The sequence below is a fragment of the Bufo bufo genome, chromosome 4 (assembly GCF_905171765.1).
Source record: "Bufo bufo chromosome 4, aBufBuf1.1, whole genome shotgun sequence".
Taxonomy (NCBI): Eukaryota; Metazoa; Chordata; class Amphibia; order Anura; family Bufonidae; genus Bufo; species Bufo bufo.
In genome coordinates this window covers 597,503,910-597,525,760 of record NC_053392.1, presented here as the reverse complement: position 1 = coordinate 597,525,760, position 21,851 = coordinate 597,503,910, and the positions used below count along the sequence as shown (strand labels likewise).

The 21,851-nt window shown below is 41.8% G+C and overlaps 1 protein-coding gene across 2 annotated transcripts in view; it reads left to right on the top strand.

Moving 5' to 3' along the window:
• Positions 1-21,851, top strand: part of LOC120999536 (zinc finger protein OZF-like) — a 2,085,412-nt gene that overhangs the window by 19,647 nt on the left and 2,043,914 nt on the right. The window contains exon 1 of one of the 2 annotated variants that reach the window (XM_040430484.1): positions 15,897-15,992. The exons of the other annotated variant lie outside the window; for it this stretch is intronic. The gene's annotated coding sequence lies outside the window, so the exon portion shown is untranslated. Of the gene's footprint in view, positions 1-15,896; positions 15,993-21,851 lie in introns of those variants that run through there. 2 annotated transcript variants of the gene reach the window in all.

Below are 21,851 nucleotides of genomic sequence, written 5' to 3'. Positions count from 1 at the left end.
TGTCTGGGGAAAAATCTACATCTAACCTACCTAATCGTAGATAGCTCAAAAGAAAGTCTAGAAAACAATCTGTTCCAAACCTGTCAGATGCTTTATCAAACAGGCTTGGTGATAAATTGGGAAAAATCAAACCCCTGTCCATCCCAATGTTTAACCTTTTTTAGGGGTTTGCTTAGATTCCACTCAGACAAAGTGTAAGTAAAATACAGTACCCTATATAGTGTACTGTACTGTATTATACAGATATCAGACGCACTGGATCTTCAAGAACCAAGTGGGTCTGGGTCAAAAAAATGTAAAAAAAAAGTGAAAAAAGTTAAGATAAAAAAAACTTATCACTGAATAAAAATAAAAAAAATAAAACACACTACACATATTAGGTATTGCCGCGTCCGTAACGAACTGATCTATAAAACGGTCATGTTACTTTCCCCGAATGGTGAATGCCATAAAAAAATAAAAACTATGAGAAAATTGAAATTTTGCCCACCTTACTTCCCAAAAATGGTAATAAAAGTGATCAAAAAAGTCGCATGTACGCCAAAATAGTACCAAACAAACCGTCATCTCATCCCGCAAAAATCATACCCTACCCAAGATAATCGCCTAAAAACTGAAAAAACTATGGCTCTTAGACTATGGAAACATTAAAACATGATTTTTTTTGTTTCAAAAATGAAATCATTGTGTAAAACTTACATAAATAAAAAAAAATTGTATACATATTAGGTATCGCCACATCCGTGACAACCTGCTCTATAAAATTACCACATGATCTAACCTGTCAGATGAATGTTGTAAATAACAAAAAAAAAAAAAAATCTATTTCTTGTTACCTTGCCGCACAAAAAAGTGTAATATAGAGCAACCAAAAATCATATGTACCCTAAACTAGTACCAACAAAACTGCCATCCTATCCCGTAGTTTCTAAAATGGGGTCACTTTTTTGGAGTTTCTACTCTAGGGGTGCATCAGGGGGGCTTCAAATGGGACATGGTGTCAAAAAAACCAGTCCAGCAAAATCTGCCTTCCAAAAACCGTATGGCATTCCTTTCCTTCTGCACCCTGCCGCGTGCCCGTACAGCGGTTTACGACCACATATGGGGTGTTTCTGTAAACTACAGAATCAGGGCCATAAATAATGAGTTTTGTTTGGCTGTTAACCCTTGCTTTGTAACTGGAAAAAAAATATTAAAAAGGTGTCAAAAAACCAGTCCAGCAAAATCTGGCTTCCAAAAACCATACAGCACACCTTTCCCTCTACGCCCTACTGTGTGCCCGTACAGTAGATTACGGCCACATATGGGGTGTTTCTGTAAACGGCAGAGTCAGGGCAAAGTCTTGTTTGGCTGTTAACCCTTGCTTTGTTAGTGGAAAAAATGGGTTAAAATGGAAAATTAGACAAAAAAATGAAATTCGCAAATTTCATCCCCATTTGCCAATCACTCTTGTGCAACACCTAAAGGGTCAGTTTTGAATACCTTGAGGGGTGTAGTTTATAGAATGGGGTCATTTTTGGGCGGTTTCTATTATGTAAGCCTCGCAAAGTGACTTCAGACCTGTAGTGGTCCCTAAAAATTGGGTTTTTGTAAATTTCAGAAAAATTTCAAGATTTGCTTCTAACCTTCTAAGCCTTGTAACATCCCCAAAAATAAAATATCATCATTCCCAAAATGCTACAAACATGAAGTAGACATATGGGGAATGTAAAATCATCACAATTTTTGGGGGTATTACTATGTATTACAGAAGTAGAGAAACTGAAACTTTGAAATTTGCAAATGTTTCTAAATTTTTGGTAAATATGGTATTTTTTTATGCAAAAAAATTAACTTTTTTGACCCAATTTTAGCAGTGTCATGAAGTACAATATGTGACGAAAAAACAATCTCAGAATGGCCTGGATAAGTCAAAGCGTTTTAAAGTTATCAGCACTTAAAGTGACACTGGTCAGATTTGCAAAAAATGGCCAAGTCCTTAAGGTGAAATAGGGCTGAGTCCTTAAGGGGTTAAGGGGTAGATTGCTGTAAAGGCCACTGTTAAGGGGGCGGGCCCCTGTGGAGGTCACTGTCAAGGGGGTGGTGTGCTGTGAAACTCGCTGTTAAAGGGGAAGTCTGCTGTAAAGGTCAAAGTTAACGGGGTGGGCTGCTGTGGCGGTCCAATTTTTTGAGGGACGGGGCACTGTGGGGGGGTCAGTGTTAAGAGGCGGGGTGCTGTAGATGTCACTGTTATATTAGATAGTGTTGATATCTTCTAACGACACACACAAACATTAAATGAAATATATTAAATATACCCGAGCGAAGCCGGGTCCTTCAGCTAGTCCCTTATAAACGTGGATATTAAAATAATGTCCAAAATCTTGGCGATCAGACTAGCTAAATTAATGCCTGAAATCTCGTCACCAGCACAGGCAGGATTTACGCAAAAAAGAGTAACAAATATCAGAAAAGTTTTAGCGGTATTAGATGATATTAAAATGCATCCGAGAATAGAGCAGACCCCGGCCATATTGGCTATCGATGCAGAAAAAGCGTTGCTAAAACTGGCTAAATAAAGTGTTGGACTAGTAGGTCCATTTCGCCAATATATTAACAGCTTTATATATGGTACAAGTATACACCCCTGGCCATTTATCCCCCAGAATTGTACTACAAAAGGGCACCCAACAAGGATGTCCTTTATCCCCCCTGCTCTTCAATCTGACCATTGAACCACTGAAGCTGAAGTCAAACATGCATTATTTGCAGATTACTTATTAGTGTTCCTGGCAAAAATATTTGAAATTCTTACCCTATTTGGTTCATTCTCGGGCTTCATCTCTAAATGTGAAATGTTATGTCTGTCGCAAATGAAAAATCCAAAGTCCTGGGAATCACTACCAGTACAGATACGCAAAACCTACAAAGAACGGAGCTCACCACGTACTATTACCAAAATATATAAATACTTTATTGAATTCATAACATGATATATATCAGCGACATTGTCATTAGAACCAGGTAGACAGAAAGAAACACCACCCTGATGGGACATAGGCTGACTTCAGTCTGGGCATGAGGGCCCCTTTTAGTTTTTTGTTTCTTTGTATTTACCAGTACGGATACTTTATCAATCCATCGAATATCTGGGAATACACATAGGCAAAACCCCTGAATCCTTACATCACCTAAACTATCCTGAACTAATCAAACGCATTATATAAGACTTATATGGAAACATCTCCCTCTATCATTACTAGGCAGATGTCGTTTAATTAAAATGATTTGCTTCCGAAAACTATTATATCAGCTACAGACACTTTTGGAACACAGACATAAACTCCCTCCAATCAGCTTTTCTCCACTTTATATGGGCGGGCAAAAGACCAAGAATCCCATTGGCGACAATGATGCTAACCAGGGGGGAGGGAGGAATAGGGTTCCCTGACATACACCACTATAATATAGCAAGCTTATTGAGGCATAGTTTTGACTGGATAAAAAGGACCTCACAGTTCTCCAACTCTGACGTGGAAACACAATTGTCACAACCATGGAGTCTTAGTGCACTATTACATACTAGATACTCAGCCTTCCCCTTAGAACTCAAGAAGAGTGTTTTACTTAAAGACACAGTGGTAGCATGGGAAGCTTCGAGAGAAATGAATCATCTACCCTTTCTTATCTCAAAATACCTTTCCCCATGGAGCCACCCGGAAATTTTGATCAGGCTTATTAAATAAACCGTTTCTGAAATGGCAAATTAACGGTGTCCTAACTGTAAATGATGTGTGAGACAAGCAAAAATTACAATATTGCACATTTCCAGATATACAGTGGGGGAAATAATTATTTGACCCCTCACTGATTTTGTAAGTTTGTCCAATGACAAAGAAATGAAAAGTCTCAGAACAGTATCATTTCAATGGTAGGTTTATTGTAACAGTGGCAGATAGCACATCAAAAGGAAAATCGAAAAAATAACTTTAAATAAAAGATAGCAACTGATTTGCATTTCATTGAGTGAAATAAGTATTTGAACCCCTACCAACCATTAAGAGTTCTGGCTCCCACAGAGTGGTTAGACACTTCTACTCAATTAGTCACCCTCATTAAGGACACCTATCTTAACTAGTCACCTGTATAAAAGACACCTGTCCACAGAATCAATCAATCAAGCAGACTCCAAACTCTCCAACATGGGAAAGACCAAAGAGCTGTCCAAGGATGTCAGAGACAAAATTGTAGACCTGCACAAGGCTGGAATGGGCTACAAAACCATTAGCAAGAAGCTGGGAGAGAAGGTGACAACTGTTGGTGCGATTGTTCGAAAATGGAAGGAGCACAAAATGAACATCAATCGACCTCGCTCTGGGGCTCCACGCAAGATCTCACCTCGTGGGGTGTCAATGGTTCTGAGAAAGGTGAAAAAGCATCCTAGAACTACACGGGAGGAGTTAGTTAATGACCTCAAATTAGCAGGGACCACAGTCACCAAGAAAACCATTGGAAACACATTACACCGCAATGGATTAAAATCCTGCAGGGCTCGCAAGGTCCCCCTGCTCAGGAAGGCACATGTGCAGGCCCGTCTGAAGTTTGCCAATGAACACCTGAATGATTCAGAGAGTGACTGGGAGAAGGTGCTGTGGTCTGATGAGACCAAAATAGAGCTCTTTGGCATTAACTCCTCGCTGTGTTTGGAGGAAGAAAAATGCTGCCTATGACCCCCAAAACACCGTCCCCACCGTCAAGCATGGGGGTGGAAACATTTTGCTTTGGGGGTGTTTTTCTGCTAAGGGCACAGGACAACTTATTCGCATAAACGGGAAAATGGACGGAGCCATGTATCGTGAAATCCTGAGCGACAACCTCCTTCCCTCTGCCAGGAAACTGAAAATGGGTCGTGGATGGGTGTTCCAGCACGACAATGACCCAAAACATACAGCAAAGGCAACAAAGGAGTGGCTCAAGAAGAAGCACATTAAGGTCATGGAGTGGCCTAGTCAGTCTCCGGACCTTAATCCAATCAAAAACCTATGGAGGGAGCTCAAGCTCAGAGTTGCACAGAGACAGCCTCGAAACCTTAGGGATTTAGAGATGATCTGCAAAGAGGAGTGGACCAACATTCCTCCTAAAATGTGCGCAAACTTGGTCATCAATTACAAGAAACGTTTGACCTCTGTGCTTGCAAACAAGGGTTTTTCCACCAAGTATTAAGTCTTTTTTTGTTAGAGGGTTCAAATACTTATTTCACTCAATGAAATGCAAATCAGTTGCTATCTTTTATTTAAAGTTATTTTTTCGATTTTCCTTTTGATGTGCTATCTGCCACTGTTACAATAAACCTACCATTGAAATGATACTGTTCTGAGACTTTTCATTTCTTTGTCATTGGACAAACTTACAAAATCAGTGAGGGGTCAAATAATTATTTCCCCCACTGTATGTACCCTATACTAGCACTACTTAGCTTACCACCAAATATTGGGATTTTTAAAAGGGAACAACAAACACCAAAAGCAAAACACACATATGATATAACGACATATTTTTATTAAAAAATTACACAACATATAATCAATAATTAAAATTAGCATCAATGGTGAGAAGTATTGTAACATCAGATGTCCCCCTTGAACCCACCAGGTCATGCATGACATCAAAGGACATATATCATATCCAATTAGTACAAGGTACATTATCCCATGATTGGCAAATGTCCAAACCCAGCAATGTATTCCATACACAATAACAATATAGTGCCCATTCAATGAAACCAGGTCTAAGCCCACTAAAGGACCGACCACCAATATACTATAATGTAGAGTAAAAAATAACCACCTAAAGAGCCACTAAAGAGAAGTATACAATTGCAAAGTAAAGCTGGAGCGTCATACAGACCAGGAGAACAACAGGGAACACCACCCCGGGACGCGCGTTTCGCCGACACTTCCTCCTGGGGCGTGTCTCACCGTCGAACTTGCATCCTATTTATATACCTCATAATTGAACAAATACCGCAATTCTCATAGTGAATATGGTTGCACCTGAAAAGCAAGGACATTTATTGGTTAGAAGAACCTCAAAGGTGATTGCCGGTATCGCGAAACCAATCGCATCACATGATCAAATGGTCACGTGATCTGTCTGATTGCACAACAAAAACCAAAGCATAAGTATTAGCCAAAACCCATTGCCAACCCGGAAGTAACTGAGCCACATATCGCGAGAGTGATCAATCATGTGATCATAGATCACGTGGCCAGTAAAGTGACCGTAGCCCATCCTCCCCAGCCAGAAGAGCAATTGAGCACAGGAATTGGTATATAATCAGGAAAGCCGATCATGTGATCACATATTTACTCGAACTCCGGCATATCAGAGAAAATACTTAAAAGCTAGCAGGAGCAAAGTAACTGTAAGACTGAAAATGGAGGGGGGGGGGGGGGGGGAAGAGATACAATACCACCTACCACCCAGGGTGTTATACACCTGAGGGATTAATGTTATGCCATCTTCCATATTCATCTATGGCATACTAGAGGCGCAGAAATCACCTTTTAGTAGAGGGCAATTTCTCCAGACATTAGGAAAAAAGCTACTCCTTATCGTCATAATACCAACTACTGCAGGAGATAAAAAATGGTCAATAAAATATATATGAAGATAGCCCATTATAATCTTAAATAAAATCCATGGGACATACCTATAGGTATATAAATAAATAAAAAGAAAAAGTAACCTTCCATATACCTAAAACAGTGTGACTCCACAACAATTGTCATTAAGGATCCCTTTATGAAGAGTAAATTCATAAATATACAAAGCCATTGTTAATAAATATAATAAGATAAATGTAAATACATAGGAGTTGCAATATTTTGAGGTGAGATTGACTTAATTGATAATAAAAAAAAACACGATTATATTTTTTAAAAGGGAGACTAATAGACAACTCTGAATTCTCTCCAAATTAATTTGATGACATACTCTTTCCCAAACACACCACTATCTCCATAGCCTTCATATATAGCGAATTTAAGAAGCATCATTCTCAAAAAGTGAGAAACACTCTTTTAAAAAATTGGGGCAAGAATCTAAAAACACAGATAAACACAGAAGATATGCTGAGAGGGTGGAATACTGTACAAAAAGCTGTATCAAGTGAAATATGGAGGGAAACCCATTTTAAACATACACAAAGCAATATATGGATTTAACATTAAAATTAACAAAAACATACCTAGCAAGGAAAGACAAACATTTTACCCCAAATGTAAACTCCCGGAAGCTGATCTATACCACTGTATCTGGGAATGCCCACAAATAGAAGATTTATGGGAAAGAGTGGTACAGGAATTAAACAATAAACTACGGACGAACTTAGTGAAAACTCCTGAAGAACTCCTTTTACACATAACAACTTTTCAAACTCCGTTAATGATGCATGTGATCTTGATGGCCACAAAAAGTTGCATTCTTAAACACTGGTTAACACCTGTGATACCGTCAATGAAGGAGATCATAGATCATACTAAACTGTCTTTTAGCAGATAAGTGGGAAGCAGAAAGAAAAGGAGACAAAGCACAGAAAGCATATCACACAAAATTTCCAATATTTATGTAATTCTCAAAACTTTTGGCCACGACTGTACACTGATTAAATCATGATGACGTTTGTTACTGTACTATTCTTACAACACTTTATCAACCCCTTAAAGACTGGTCCTATTTTTATTTTTGTATCTTTCCTCCCGACGTTCCAATAGCCATAACTTTTTTATTTTTACGTTCACATAGCCTATGAAATGTTGCAATAGCATGGGCAAATAAAAACTCCACATTTTTCACTATTTTGGAGTGCTGCCTCTTTTTCTATTTTTATCAAACTTTGGATTCTGGTCAATGATCCTGAGAGGGATTGTATGTGTGAGTGACTATCTTATTATATAGGCTGGGATCATATCATGATTAAAATATATGTTTAGTTTTGTACGTTGCAAAAACTGCCAACATAAAAAGTAAATGTGTCCAGAGGCTTTTGGTCTCCATCTGGCTTCTATACATCAGTATTCCATACAACTATATCCAGTAAAAAAAAAAGTTAAGTCACTGTATGGTATCTGTCATACACATCAATTCAATGTATACATCCTCGGTGTATATGTTAGAGCCCATAAATGTGATATGAACAGAGCATTATATGTACAATACATGCCGGTATTTATATGTATGTGGTATATGAGCAATAATATATTTACTACATCTGTAAGGAAGATAGAAGGTGGGCTTTCAGCTTCAATTTCTGCCGTGTTTTGTGCTTAAGTGCAGTTAGCGGTCAGTGTGTGAGACGGACACCAGCTTATAGCAATGACTCACAGATCCCTTGTGAACCTATGAAGATGCTGGCTTCAGCACAAGAGTGGAAAATACAAGTGACCAGCCTGGTGACCTAACATCATCATCTACTGGTCCAGGCTACTGGTCTACTGTTTTCCCATAGTCAGTTTATAATTTAATTTTGCTTCATAACTTTAGTTTGTATGGATTTTTTAAAATAGAAATGTTATAAAATTGCAATATCATTTTAAGGTTCTATTTAAAAATTATAAAACTCAGATTTATTCTTGGCAGATGACTGTACCAGGAGCTCAGAGAAACATGTGATGCCAGCTTTTAGAACAAATGATTGTAGTGTCACAGAAGATACACATGAAGACCATGCCATTATCTCAGATGTATCCTCAGCCGTTACCAGCAAAGGTCTATCATCTGATCCTTTGGATGGATTTCAATCTTCTGATTCATCACAGACTGTTAAGCAAAATAAAAGCCACAGAAGAAGTGTTCATCATCAAAGAAGTCACACAGGGGAGAAGCCATTTTCATGTTCAGGATGTGAAAAACATTTTAAGTCTAAATCACATCTTGTTATACATCAGAGAATTCACACAGGGGATAAGCCATTTTCATGTTCAGAATGTGGGAAATGTTTTATTTATAAATCAACTCTTGTTATGCATCAAAGAATTCACACAGGGAAGAAGCCATTTTCATGTTCAGAATGTGGGAAATGTTGTAAATCTAAATCTGTTCTTACTAAACATGAGCGAACTCACAAAGGAGAGAAGCCATTTTCATGTTCAGAATGTGGGAAATGTTTTCAGCATATATCACTTCTTCTTAACCATCAGAGAATTCACACAGGGGTGAAGCCATTTCCATGTTCAGAATGTGGGAAATGTTTTGCTTATAAATCAACTCTTGTTAGCCATCAAAGAATTCACACAGGGGAGAAGCCATTTTCTTGTTTAGAATGTGGGAAATGTTTTACTGATAAATCAGCTCTTGTAAAGCATCAGAGAAGGCACACAGGGGAGAAGCCATTTTCATGTTCAGAATGTGGGAAATGTTTTCAGCAGAAGTCTGCTCTTGTTAACCATCAAAGAGTTCACACAGGGGAGAAGCTATTTTCATGTTCAGAATGTGGGAAATGTTTTCAGCATAAATCATTTCTTCTTTGCCATCAGAGAATTCACACAGGGGAGAAGCCATTTTCATGTTCAGAATGTGGTAAATGTTTTCAGCAGAAATCGGTTCTTGTTAACCATCAAAGAGTTCACACAGGGGAGAAGCCATTTTCTTGTTTAGAATGTGGGAAATGTTTTACCGATAAATCAGCTCTTGCAAAACATCAGAGAAGGCACACAGGGGAGAAGCCATTTTCATGTACAGAATGTGGGAAATGTTTTGTAGATAAATCAATTCTTCTTAACCATCAGTTAATTCACACAGGGGAGAAGCCATTTTCATGTTCAGAATGTGAAAAATATTTTAACCGTAAATCACATCTTGTTAGACATCAGAGAATTCACACACGGGAGAAGCCATTTTCATGTTCAGAATGTGGCAAATGTTTTCAGCATAAATCGCTTCTTCTTTCCCATCAGAGAATTCACACAGGAGAGATGCCATTTTCATGTTCAGAATGTGAGAAATGTTTTCAGTATAAATCACTTCTTTTTTCCCATCAGAGAACTCACACAGGGGAGAAGCCATTTAATTGTTTAGAATGTGGGAAATCTTTCATAACTAAATCAAATCTTGTTAAACATCAGAGAATTCACACTGGAAAGAAGCAATTTTAATGTTCAGAATGTGGTAACTAGAGATGAGCGAACTTTTGAAAAATTCAATTCTGCAGCTTGGTCAGAGTTCAACAAGAAATTTTGGTTCGTTCCGAATTAATTTGTCACAAATCATTATGTTAAAACCCCATTCAGCCTATCAGTCAATAAGACCATTTTTAATGGCCCTTTAGACCGAAGTGCACTCATCTAACAGCCATTAAAAATGATAATATGCTTGTGCAATATGGCCTTTTGGATTAAAACAAATAAATAAATCACTCAGCTCATCAATTTGCTCGCACAGGGGCTGTCCACTCCTCTCTTGATTGAAAAAGACCTGCTGAAGGACCTGCACTTAGCCTGATGGCTTCACCATGTGATCATGCTGGGAGAGCACAGTAACATCATCACACTGAGTGCAGGTCCTTTGACAGGTCTTTTTTTTCCAAGAGAGGAGCGGACTGCCTCTACAGATTAGGAAAAAATGATTCGTAATCATGAAGCCCAAGTAAATTTGGCTTCATTTAAAATCAAATCTTTCCTAAAATTTAGACTGAATTCCTCTTCGGATGGTTCGCTTCACTGAACACTAGTAATGACCATAAAGCAGATCTTGTTAGACATCGGAGAATCCATACTGTTTTTACGCTATAAAATTTGCAGCTTTTATTTTTTGGCACAAATGACATAACTACTTTATTCATTATTTGATTATAGTGATACCAAATACATAATTTTTTAAAGGTTTACTACCATCGCACAATAAAAACCTTTATTTTTTAAAGTAGAAAATGTTTTTGCATCGCCAAATCCTAAGACACAACTTTTTTTTTTTTTCTTCTTTCCAAGGAGCTTTATGAACGCTTGATTTTTGCAGGATGACTTGTAGTTTTCATTGGTTTCCTTTTGGGGTACACATTGACTTGAATGGGCCTGCAATCTGTAAGATATATCAAAAGATAGCACATGTCCTATCTTTTGCGGAGCAGAGTCACGGATTGGAAGCCCACAGAAACACTCAGAAGCTTGTCCAAGGACTTTGGTGTCTGTGCCTCCAAACCGTAACAGATTGGACATGTCCTATCTTTTGATGTATTTTGCTGATCTTGAATGGGTCCAAACCGCCAAACTGACTTCACACGGCCGCGACACATGTTTTACGGGCCGCAACTATACGTTCGTGTGAATGAGCCCTAAAATCAGGACCTGAGCTCTAGAGTCCACTAAATGTAATGCACGCACTCTTAGGTCCTGAGTAATTTTAAGTGAAGAACTGTGTGAAACAAAGTAAATGACCCTGCACTGTAATCAGGCGATCCGTCATATGATTCCCTTAGACTTTATATAACTGTCAAACATGTTGTTAATAAATATCTGCATTTTGGGCCTATGTCTCTTTATTCTTTAGATGATAAGATATGGCCCCAGAACCTACGGAGTTAAGGAAGACTTGGTGGTCACTGTGTGCAAATGGTGAGGGGAGACTTACACCATGGATCCCAGACTTTGTGGAATTTTTTAGGACACTTCGAGGGACGTTTATCAAAGAGACTTTTTACTCTGGACTTTGATAGCAGCTACACTGCCGAAGGATGTGCCTAATTTATCACAAAACATACACTTCATCATAACTTAGGCGTATACTCTGGCAGTGTGCGTCTGACGTGAAATTCTACTCCACTCCCTGAGTGGAGTAAATTTTAGACAACTTTTACACCTGAAATTGGTTAAATGTTTGTCAATGTGCCAGGACCAATTTGCCAGCCCCGCCATTTTTCTAGTGGCGAGAAGAGTGTAAAAATGTCTGAGTGATAAAGTATTGTCACACAGGCTTGGGCCTTGCAACTTTCTATACCCCGAAAATTTGGCATGTAAGTAAATGACCCTATTTAATATTACACCACCGAGCCAAGCGACAGAGTTTCCTTCCATCCATCTCATCGCTATATTTTGCTTTGCTAAGAAAAATGTTTTACAATTCACAGTTTGATTCCCATGCACAACTCCAAATGCTCCGTGTTTGACTTGGGAAGGTCGTCCACCAAAGCGTGCAATACTCACAAGAGGAATCAGTGCAAGGCAGGGGAGACTATCATTAGAACTTCCCAGGCAGATCTGCATAGGAAAATGTACCTGCGCACCAGCGGCCATGCTCCGGTCCCACTGTCAATATACACTTTGACCCCACTGCTGACTGCAGTGTTATCTTGCTGCCCTTGCATCATGGCAATTGGGCACATGATGCAAGATGAGTAGATCAACGCTGTGGCTAGTAATTTGCTGCAAAGCGGCTATTGGAAGCAGGGGACCAGAGAAAGGCAGCTAAGGCCAGGGAGTAAAAGATTTGGGACCCAGTAACGGGGAGCAGGTAAGTGTGCTCCTCTTTGCGGGGCTGCCAAAAACAAAAAAGGTGCCTTTTTAAAACCATCAACATTTCAGCCACAAAAGGCTGTTTTGGTTTTGCCATGAGGACGAACAAGGAAAGCAACTCAAACACCAGCTTTGCCAAAAATGGGCCACAAGGTGGGCATAACTACTGTAAAGGGGCCGCAAGGTGGGCAATAGTACTATGTGGTTGCACTAAGGGGAAATGCCCTAGATTACATTGTTATACATTGGGATGATTCAATCTTACAGGCCAGCACAGCGCCTCATAATAGATATTTAACATAGACAGCATTCCTTCCTTATGTGATCATTCTTTTTTTCTCTATCACTGCAGTTACCTTTTCCGGATCCAGTGACACCCAACAAGATGAGGTAGGAGCGGTTGGTTCTTTGACGTTACGCCCCCCCCCCGGGTGTACGTAAGGTCAGCTTGGCACTGTTTATACAGACACCTTCTGTCCGCACGGGCACAGGAAGTGAGAGAGGGTGCTCCATGCAACCTTGAGCGTGACACAACACTTGATCACAACCCTGACAAGCTGAGAGAGCCTTTTCACTGCTCCAGTGAAACAGAGCCCTGCCAGCCCGGTAGACTGCCACCAGTTCCTCGTTAGATATAAGCCCGGACCGTTAAAGGTGTTATATCAGGTCAGAAACCAACCCGAGGTAGCATATAACGTTATCCCGAAACACGGACGTGTGGGATTCGTGGATCGAGATACAGAACAGCGCAAGATTAATTTATATAGTTAATGCCCTTAAGGGCTAGACACGACACTATATATACAATGTGCCAATCAGAGTTAGCAAATGAAAGTCAGTTACCGGATTATGGCGTAATCCTTTAGCTGTGACAGTGAATGCCATAGCCTCCGGGAGGCAGTGACATAAGCAGGTTTTCCAAGGTTCCTCCAAACACGTTACACGATGTGACCCCCTTCAGAAAAAGACCATGGCCTGTGCCCTTCACGGGCATTTTAACTCTTATTCGGTCACGCCCCTCTCTATCCCTAGGAGGATTCCATTCCCCCTTCCGTGCCCTGGTAGCCAAAAATCCGCAAAACCCATTATGGCTCATCGCTCTTCACCGGAAGGTCATAGGGAGATGGTTCTAGTAACAACGGATCCGCTTGGACCGTTGGAGCATGTGGAGACCAAACACATCATGGATATTTGGTTTCAATTAGGAGTTCCCCGTATCAACCCTTCCCTGCATCCCACACGCAAACGAAGACCGGGAGAATGTCTGTCTTGATCCCAGGGTCGCAGAGACGTAAACGGTTTATTTCTGAGATGTGCAGTTAGTTAATAGTTTCTTATGAACTCCTGGTTCCATGAGGTCTAGGTAGTTATTTTGTTCTGTATGTGATCATTGATCAGCTTAGCCCCCCTCCCCCCAAGATGGGTTTTCCTGGCAGAGGCGCTTGCTTCCAGTTTGACTGAGGAGAGTGTGAAATGTAAACACTTCATCTGTGAGGCAGGGTCACCTGTGTTGCCTGATTTTCTCTGCCCGACAACCCCTCATCCTGAGCAAATGGGCAGGAATTAAATCATAATTCCTCAAACCGCCGTGTACCCTATGATAGATATTATTAGGTGGGACTGGGTGAGTATAGTTATGCATTGGGTGCAGTTAGAGGAGTGGCTTAGTGTAAAAAATTTGCCACTGGTCGCTGACGATCTGTTCAAAAAGAGAATACTGGCCGCAGCAAAACAAAACTTCTTGAAGCAACTTCTTCTTTGAGAAGATTCTTTCGTTAAGGCCGAATGCACACGGCTGTGTTCCGCGGCCGAGAGCGGTCCGTGGTATGCCGGGCTGGATTCCTGTTCAGAGCAGGAGCGCACGGCGTCATTGGTTGCTATGACGCCGTGCGCTTCATGCCGCCGCTACACTACAGTAATACACTCGTATGATCTATACGAGTGTATTACTGTACAGCAGCGGCGGCATGAAGCGCACGGCGTCATAGCAACCAATGACGCCGTGCGCTCCTGCTCTGAACAGGAATCCAGCCCGGCATACCACGGACCGCTCTCGGCCACGGAACACGGCCGTGTGCATTCGGCCTTACTCAGAGACAAGAGCAGCAAGACAGCATAGAAATAAATATTTAACTTCTGGGCACATGGCCTTTACGCCTTGGAGGTGCTAGCCTGCCCTGCGGCAAGTGTAATGTCCTAATGTGTGTTTAGCACACCAAGGGAAGTGATCATGGACAGGCACATCCGTTTGTCCACAGCTAAAGTGGACAGGCTCACGTTTATTAAAATGAACCAGGCATGGATCCCACAGGACTTGTCCGTAACTTGGGCACAGAGGTGTACCAGCTGCACCCAGCCATTGTTATACTCCAGCCCAGTTTGTTCGTACTGTTTGTCATTTCCAAATGTTTTGGGCCCTTCCCAAATAAATAAAAAAATAATAAAAAATAATGAAAAATAATGAAAAACAGTGTTGGCTACCTCCTCCTCTGCCTCTTCCACCGCCTCCTCAACCCCCTACTCTACTTGGATCACAGCCTCTTGGTTCAAGATAATTTTTAATTTTTTTCTATTCTATTCCATGCCTCTGTTCCGCAGCTACCTTCAGAGTTGCAGACCCGTTCAAGTGAATGGGTTTGCATCTGTGATGCCGGGTGCACGCGGCCGGTGCCCGTGTATTGCAGACCCTCTGTTTGCGGGCCGCAATATGGCCACGGCCAGGCAACATTCGTGTGCATGAGGCCTTATTCAATGTTTTTTTTCCCGTGACGATGAACAGCACACATTTTTTTAAAATATTTTAAAAGTTCATACATTTTCTGACACTGCAATATATGTTTTTTTATTAATATTATTATATTTTCATTTTTACTGTTTATAAGTAAAAAAAAAAAAGGGGGGGGGGCGGTGATTTGAACGTTTTAATATATATTTTTTTCTTTTTCAGTGATAACTTCTAATCTTTGGATCCCTTGCCCTATTTACCCTAATAGAGATCCAAGAGGATGAATTGCATTATACTGCGCTCCCTGCTGAGCTGTGCCTTGTGCGCAGCGTACCATTGAGTGTACCGTAAGAGGCCTGGAAAAGTTCAGAAGCATTCAGGCTGCCATAGTAACCGATCAGAGCCTCTCGATTTCACTGCTATCCTCGTTGATTGCGGCATCTGAGGAGTTAAATGATGCGGGCGGTGCGATCGTCGTTCAACATCATTGCAGCTGGCACAAGCCACGTATGGAGTGGGGTCACTGCAGCAGCGCACTCCATACTATGAATAACATTTCTTCACAAGTTAATTCAATGTGTCTGAATTAAATTTTTGGAAACTTCGGGTCATCTCTAATCATCACATATTGTAGACCCTGACTCCTTCCACACAGGATCAGATGGTCATGACATCATCACAGGTCCTTTACCTCTTCCAGTAGCACAGCCTGGAGCCTGACTCCTCCCACAGAAGAAGACGTTGGTGACGTAATGTGACTCTGAGATAGGTGGTGGTGAAAGGTAAGGTTGCGTCTAGCACGGAGTTGCTCCTGGCCGGTCCTCCCTACAGAAACTCCACTCTAGACACTTCACTGGTGAGTTGACTGGAATAGAGTTGCTGGAGGCAGGATCTACCAGGAGTAACACCAATCTAGACGGATCACTGCTGACAGGACTAGAATGGAGTTGCTGGCAGGACCTGCTCATAGAAACTCCATTCTAATTGTTTCTCTACAGAACAGACTAAATTGGAGTTTCTGTATGGAGGATGCTGATGAAATGAGAAAATGAAGCACATTTATGAGTATTGCACATGCACAGTGAAGCACGTTTATCAGCATTTATCAGTTTATCAATGGTGTAAGGGATTGTCTGTTTTCAGGGGGTCATTCTCACAGATATCTTCGCCAGACACCAAGTTTAAGGTTCAAACATCGCTTTTATTTAGCACCAGCACAAACATAAATAATCACCTTGCCTGTATGGGCTCTACCTAAACAAAAAACATTGCTACCTCACTAGTAGACCACAGTTCACACATGGACATCACATGCGGCTTTCCTCAGCCAATATCAATCCAGTAGCCTCCAGGCTATAACTATATGAGTAACTTTTGGGGGAGTGTGGCCCAGTAGTCCTCCCGACTCTGGCCGTGCAAACCTCATTCTCTAGGCGTAACTAGGTCCCCCCAAACTTCAGGCTGTCACAAAGCCTTGTGGCCCCTCAGTCCTCCTGACTGAGACCACTCACAGATCCTCTGCTCCAGGATCACACAAACTTCTCCCAGACTGACATACTGGGAGGTACTTTATGCCAGCCTGATTACAGCAGGCCTCACCTGCGATCACCTCAGGTGAAAGGGAATACCTGTGCCGGAAGGGTGTGGTCTGGCAGATCCCGCTACCAAACCTATCCGCCAGTCCAAGTAAAATCCAGCCCAGAATTAATAAACAAAACTCTCTCTGGATTTTAGTTGTCTCACCCATCTGAGGTACCTGAGAGGGACAAACACACCTTCCAGCACTGTTCACATTACCACATAGGGTATTAATTATATATACGTATTTTTTTACATATAATCTGAATTTAATCATTTCATTTTGGTTTACATTATTTTATTTAAAGCAAATGTTTTGTTTTTGCTTTTTCGTTTTTTCCTTCCTGCCTGATTATTTAATATATATATATATATATATATATACACCGTATTTTTCACCCTATAAGACGCACTCCCCCCCCCCCCCAAAGTGGGAGGAAAATGGCAGTGCGTCTTATGGGGCGAATGCTGCCATTTACACTGATACACCGCCGACCGCATGCTGCACAGCGCGGTCGGAGGTGTATCAGCGAGGAGGGGCCGGGGGCCACCATCTTGTTTTGTAATGGCAGCGGGGCCCGATGCAGTCACTGTATTCTATTTCATCAGGCCCCGCTTACTGTACTAATCGTATCTAACTGCAGGCAATGTTTAACTATAGAATATCTTCAATCCAGCAGCCTGTACTTACGTCCATAGGAGGCTGGGCAGGCACAGGCAGTGTAACTCACAGGCAGTGTAACTCACTACGTCACGTGCCTGCTCCGCCACCTTTATGAATGAAGCAGGCGGCGCTGGCGCGTGACGTAGTGAGTTACGCTGCCAGTGCCCGCCCGCCCAGCCTCCTATGGACGTAAGTACAGGCTGCTGGATTGAAGATATTCTATAGTTAAACATTGCCTACAGTTAGATACGATTAGTACAGTGAGCGGGGCTCGGTGCAATAAAATACAATGACTGCACCGATCCCCGCTGCCATTACAAAACTACTGTAGATGCCAGCCCCCACCCCCTGTATTGGGGGTCATTCACAGTGGCTGACACTGTTATGGGGGGGATATGTGGATGACACATAGCATAAGATGCTATTTATCTGTCATCCACAGATCCCCCCCATAGCAGTGTCATGCCATCCACAGATGCCCCATAACAGTGCCATCCACAGACCCCCATAACAGTGCCATCCACAGACCCCCATAACAGTGCCATCCACAGACCCCCATAACAGTGTCATCCACAGATCCCCCATAATAGTATCATTCACAGGCTACCATTAGTTCAAAGCCCACCAAAAGCACACCTTTTGGTTCAAAATATATATTTTCTTATTCCTTGCCTTCCTAGATCCATAACTTTTTACTTTTCTTTTCACACAGCCTTATTACCGTATATACTCGAGTATAAGACGAGTTTTTTGGCACATATTTTTGTGCTCAAAAAGCCCCCTCGTCTTATACTCGAGTCTAGGTCTGTATTATGGCAACTTACATTGCCATAATACAGACCAACAGTGGCGTAGCTATAGGGGTCGCAGCAGTCGCAATTGCCCACGGGGCCCCCCAGGAGATAATGAGTAAAGCCCTGGATTATTTATCTGGATATCTTACTTTGTCTTAGCTCCGGTAATAGCAGGCAGTGCGGGGGGCGGCGCTCACTCACTGACGTCACGCGCCTGCGCCGCCTAGTGGGAGAAGCAGGCGCGTGACGTCAGTGAGTGAGCGCCGCCCGCCCGCACTGCCTGCTATTACCGGAGCTAAGACAAAATAAGATATCCAAATAATCAGAGTAAAGAGCTCAGCAATGAGCAATGATTAAAGTTAAAGTAGTTACTGATTATTTTATAAATATACTGCTGTGAGCGTCGGGGAGGGGGATCTGTAAATGGCACTGTAGGGGGATCTGTGGATGGCAGTGCCATCCACAGATCTCCCCCCTAAACAGTGCCATCCACAGATCTCCCCCCCAAACAGTGCCATCCACAGATCCCCCCTAAACAGTGCCATCCACAGATCCCCCCTAAACAGTGCCATCCACAGATCCCCCCTCCCCTAAACAGTGCCATCATGGCACTGTTTAGGGGAGGGGGGATCTGTGGATGGCACTGTTTAGGGGGGGATCTGTGGATGGCACTGTTTAGGGGGGAGATCTGTGGATGGCACTGTTTAGGGGGGAGATCTGTGGATGGCACTGTTTAGGGGGGAGATCTGTGGATGGCACTGTTTAGGGGGGAGATCTGTGGATGGCACTGTTTAGGGGGGAGATCTGTGGATGGCACTGTTTAGGGGAGATCTGTGGATGGCTCCCTGTATTTAATGCAGAGTGTGTGTGTATATAATGCACACACTCTGCATTAAATACAGGGAGTCACCCTCTTGCAGATGTGTGTATATAATGTAGAGTGTGTGCATTATATACACATACACTCTGCATTATAGCTGCATTTCCCACCCTAGTCTTATACTCGAGTCAATAATTTTTCCCATTTTTTTGGGGTAAAATTAGGGGCCTCGGCTTATATTCGGGTCGGCTTATACTCTTGAGCGACATGTACTTAAGAATAATAAAAAGAATTTGTAAATTTTGTGAATGTTTTTATTTATTTATTTCATTTTGATAGTTCAGACATTTGAAGATTCCCATTATGTTTAACTTTATTATTTAATTTTATTATTGTTTCTTATATGTAAAAATAGAAAAGGGGGTGTTTTGAATTGTTAATATTCATATATTTTTTAAGTCATTTTTTTGGGGGACCTGTTCTGCGATTTTCTGATCTCTGGTACTAGGATTGTGACAGGCTGCAGATGAAGCTGTGTCTCAGGTTAAGGCCTCTTTCACACTACCTTTTTTTTTTTCGTTTTGCGGGCCGTTTTTTTCGTTCCGTATACAGTCAGTATACGGAACCATTCATTTCAATGGTTCCGCAAAAAAACCTGAATGTACTCCGTATGCATTCCGTTTCCGTTTTTCCGTTCCGTTGAAAGATAGAACATGTGCTATTATTGCCCGCAAATCACGTTCCGTGGCTCCATTCAAGCCAATGGGTCCGCAAAAAAAACAGAACACATACGGAAATGCATCCCTATGTCTTCCGTATCTGTTCCGTTTTTGCAAAACCATCTATTGAAAATGTTATGCCCAGCCCAATTTTTTCTATGTAATTACTGTATACTGTATATGCCATACGGAAAAACGGAACGGAGACGGAAACACAACGGAAACAAAAAAACGGAACAACGGATCCGTGAAAAACGGGCGGCAAAACACTGAAATAGCCATACGGTAGTGTGAAAGAGGCCTAAGGCCATATTCACACAAATTAATTCATTTATTAGTATAAAAATGTTGTTATTAGTAAAGTCAGTTTTTCGAAAATGAGAAAAATAAAGATAAAAATAAAAATGATAAAAAATATTGTGGATCCACTTGGTATGAGGCAAAGGATAAAAATAAAGTATAAGGCCTATTGCACACGACCGTATGGCTTTTTCAGTGTTTTGCAGTCAGTTTTTCACGGATCCGTTGTTCAGTTTTTTGTTTCCGTTTCTGTTCCGTTTTTCCGTATGGCATATACAGTAATTACATAGAAAAAATTGGGCTGGGCATAAAATTTTCGAAAGATGGTTCCGCAAAAACGGAACGGATACAGAATACATACGGATGCATTTCCGTATGTGTTCTGTTTTTTTTGCAGACCCATTGATTTGAATGGAGCCACGGAACGTGATTTGCGGGCAATAATAGGACATGTTCTATCTTTCGGATTAGTAGAACTACAGGTAACAGCACTCTGCTAGTCAATTGCACAAAGATATAAGCAAACACTGAAAGAATAAATGCTTGGTGGCCATACTTACTGCAAATGCAGCTAGAAGCTCTTTGCAAATATAATTGATCAAAAATATTTCGGGCCCATCTACCAGACGACAAGGTGGCTTCTAATCAGATGGGTCCTACTCTAACATGCCTCTCCTGGGCTTACAGCCTACAATCTGGGCAAAGTAGTACCAAGCTGTATCCTACGCATGCCTCTCCCAGGCTGTGAGCCTGCAGTATGGGCAAAGTAGAATACAGCTGGACAATCTAATTAAAAGCACATGGTAAATGGGCTGGTGGTGCACGGTTCAAACTCACCACCAGGGGGCGCCACCCCCCCAGTGGCAGTGACAATAGGGAAGAAAAACAAACGAACCAGCACCTCCACAATAAGTAAATATGAGAACGCAGGTGCACGCTACCTTGGCTGAAACACAATTGGATTGGTAGAACTACAGGTAACAGCACTCTGCTAGTCAATTGCACAAAGATATAAGGCCACCAAGCAGTTATTTTTTCAGTGTTTGCTTATACCTCACTCTCCTTACAACAACCACCCCTGGAGCCGGCCCTTCCTCCTTCCAGCTCCCTTTGCTGCAGGACCTGTATCGCTCCGGCGTGCGCCTATACCAACCAATAACAAAGCTCCTTGTTGTAAGGAGCTTTGCTATTGGTCATTTCAGGCACAGGAAGCATCGCTGCGCTGCCTGTGCCGCTCACTGCGCTGATGAATGTGGGGGAAAATCTAAGGTGTATTGGTACGCCTTAGAATTTTTCCAGGGAGTAAAATAACCTGAACAAGTGTCAATGACGCTTGTACAGGCGTTATTGCGACCATTGTTCCACGGACCGCATGAGACAGCTGTCCCGTGGGCCGTAGGTTGGGCATTACTGTTATAACTGGTTTAAAGTAGAACTGGCTTAGCTGCCAACAGCAACCAATCAGATTCCACCTTTCATATTCCAAAGAAGCTGTCAAAAATGAAAGATGGAATCTGATTGGTTGCTATAGGAAACTAAGTGAGTTCTATTTTACATCACTTTGATAAATGACCCCATAAATGATTACTTACCTGATAGATCCCTCTCCAGTTTATTATAGTTAATGGGGCTGGCAGTGCTGGATCCGGAGAACTCCGGCAGTGCTGGATCCGGAGAACTCCGGCAGTGCTGGATCCGGAGAACATGACATTCAAGTCAATGGGGCTGAGCTGCAATACCAAGGAGGAGAAGGTGAAGTGGTGCTC